A 2,663-nucleotide genomic window follows, 5' to 3' on the forward strand; every position below is an offset into this window, starting at 1 on the left:
GCTGCGGGCACGGACCGTAGAGATCATTTTCTATCTTTATGTGACAGAAGCACGTCCCTGGTTGGGCTGCACCACCAACTTTTTTATTAACCGTGGAGTACAATTACCTGTAACACCATAGACTTGACGAGCCCTTGTTTCTAGTTTCAGCACGGAGTTCTAGCCGCCCACCACCTGCAAAGCTGCAGCGCCCCCTCGCGACTTGGAGGAGCCGGGAGGGAGGGAGCGCAGCACTGAAGGGCGAGGGGAGGGAGAATGGGGAAGCGGAGCGGGATCGTGAACCAGACCAAACCCCCAAGAGATCTGTGCAGAGGCACAGAATGGGGATTGCGTGCAGGACGGAGAGGGAGTAACATAAAAAGGGAGAAAAGCTGGAAGATCGAAAACTATTTAGAAATAAAGAAATACTAAAACTGGAAAAGAAAGATGAAGCTTGTCATCTTTGCCTCTAAGAAGCACTTTGGCTGCACTCTATCTAAGACTTATCTGTCTGTTCTTTTAACAGTGGGGAGGGGGAGTATTCAGTGCTCTTCTCCAACACCGCAACCCAAAAGCATCAAGTCCTCTTCTGTCATCCTTATTAACTAATCTTATGAGTCATACTCCACTCAATGGCACTTAACAACACAGCTGAATACTTTTCTGTCAAACTGTTACAAGAAGTACTGTGGTTTGTGGTGCGCCGTGATCGTATAGTGGTTAGTACTCTGCGTTGTGGCCGCAGCAACCTCGGTTCGAATCCGAGTCACGGCAGTTAATGGTTCCTTTTTTTTCCCTTCACAAAATTTGGTTTTGTTTTTGAATCATTCCGATGGAATGAGACTTTCATCTCTGTTTGGTAAGTGGAACTTACAACTTCGAAAAAGTGCAACCGTGGCGCTCCTTACCGGGGCGTTCCTTATCTGTAGGACAGTGAAACCTTGCTTCACATACTTTGGATCTATTGTCAGGAGGGGTTAGTCCTTGGCAATATATCCAAAGTATATGAAATGAAGATTAAAAGACATCATACTGGGGGGGGGGAACTCCACATCATACTGAGAATCAATGAAATAGAGGAAGATTCTCAACAAGATTGACTGACACGGTGACAACCACCATGGGCTCAACCATATCAGAGATGGTGAGGATGGCACAGGATAGAACAAGGTTCAGATCTGTTCTATGGTCGCTATGAGTGTAGTCTTCTCTACGGTAGCAGCAGCAACATGAACAACTCGTGTGCTGCAAGAAGAGAGAAGGAAACCCAACAATGCACGACTGAGTCATATGAAGGGAAACCCTAGACGTCTGAGTGTAAGAAAGAAGTTCCACCTCTCAGCCTTGTGTGTAACTTCCATAATGAAAGGACGTTGTTACATTTGTGGCTTTTTCCCTCTCCCTCCTCATACAGAAAGATGAACGTAAGTATCATTCAAAAGGGATAATTCGGAAGAAATGGTAATTCAAACGCTATTGGGGCTATTTTACACAAAACTGAGCTTTAAGAACAAACACAAACGACCAACAAAAACAGCAATTCAAGCTGCAGAGTCAGAACCAACGCCTTGCTGACCCTCTAGCAGTTTTCTCATTTGTAAATCCCAAGGCAGGAAACAAGCCATCTTTCTCCTGAGGAACAGGTGGAGGATTTCAACCTGCAGAAAAGTGCTCTCTTTGAATTAGCAGCTCCACTCTCTAAGATCTAAGATACTAGCGTTATTGAACTTTTAAAATGAGTTGTAATGAATTTATCTTTACCACACCAACATTAGCTTGTCTCCATGGTTCAACACCCAATTTCTTTGTTGACAGTAAACTATTGAAGCACAATTCACGTTGTTGTTGTTGTTACGTGCCTGCAATTCACAGCGACCCTATGTACAACAGCTCTGAAGCCTGCCCTATTCTGAGCCAGTCTCACTGACTCCCACACACCTACCTTCATTACCCCAGTTACTGTATCAATCCAACTCATCTGAGGTCTTCCTCTCCTGTGCTGTCCTTCCACTCTTTCAAGCATCATATTGCTCTCCAAGGACTGGTCCCTCCTAGCCAATTGCCCAAAGTATGTAAGACAGAGCCTCAAAATCCTAGCCTCCAAAGAGAAACTTGGTTTTATCCTCTCCAAGAGAGACTTGTTTTCTTGATGGTTCATGGTATGTTCAAGACTTTTCTCTAGCACCACAACTCAAAGTCATTTATTCTACTTCTGTCATCTTTAGTCATTTGCCAGCTCTCTGATGCATGGTAAGTAATTGCGAAGACCATGGACTACTTCAGGTGCACCTTAGTCTCTAGGCTTATATCATTGCTTCTCAGTACTCTGAAGAGATCCCTGACAGCAGATTTTCCCAGTGCAATTTGTCTTTTGATTTCCTGACTGCTGGTGCCAAGAGTGTTGATTGTGAAGCCAAGCAAGCTGTAATCGTTAACAACCTCAATCTTTTATCCATCTGCAGGAGTAGCATCCAGTTCCTAAACAACATGCCTCTGGAAACTTTGTTGTTGTTGTTATGTGCCATCGAGTCGCTTGCGACTCATAGCGACCCTATGTACAAGAGCTCTAAATGCTGTTCTATCCTGTGCCAACCTAGCCATCTCAAACACACTTATTCCCACCGCTCCAGTCACAGAATCGATCCATCTCACCAAAGGTCTTCCTCTCCTTCGCTTCCCCTCCA

At 44.8% G+C, this 2,663-nt stretch overlaps 1 non-coding gene across 1 annotated transcript; it reads left to right on the forward strand.

Annotated features, from left to right (window-relative positions):
- The first annotated feature begins 681 nt into the window (after positions 1-681).
- TRNAH-GUG lies at positions 682-753 on the forward strand. Its single transcript has one exon. It is a non-coding gene; the product is annotated as a tRNA-His (tRNA).
- The last annotated feature ends 1,910 nt before the right edge of the window (positions 754-2,663 follow it).

Source organism: Elephantulus edwardii, unplaced genomic scaffold (genome assembly GCF_000299155.1).
Source record: "Elephantulus edwardii isolate Elephantulus edwardi_28Jun2011 unplaced genomic scaffold, EleEdw1.0 scaffold00384, whole genome shotgun sequence".
NCBI lineage: Eukaryota > Metazoa > Chordata > Mammalia > Macroscelidea > Macroscelididae > Elephantulus > Elephantulus edwardii.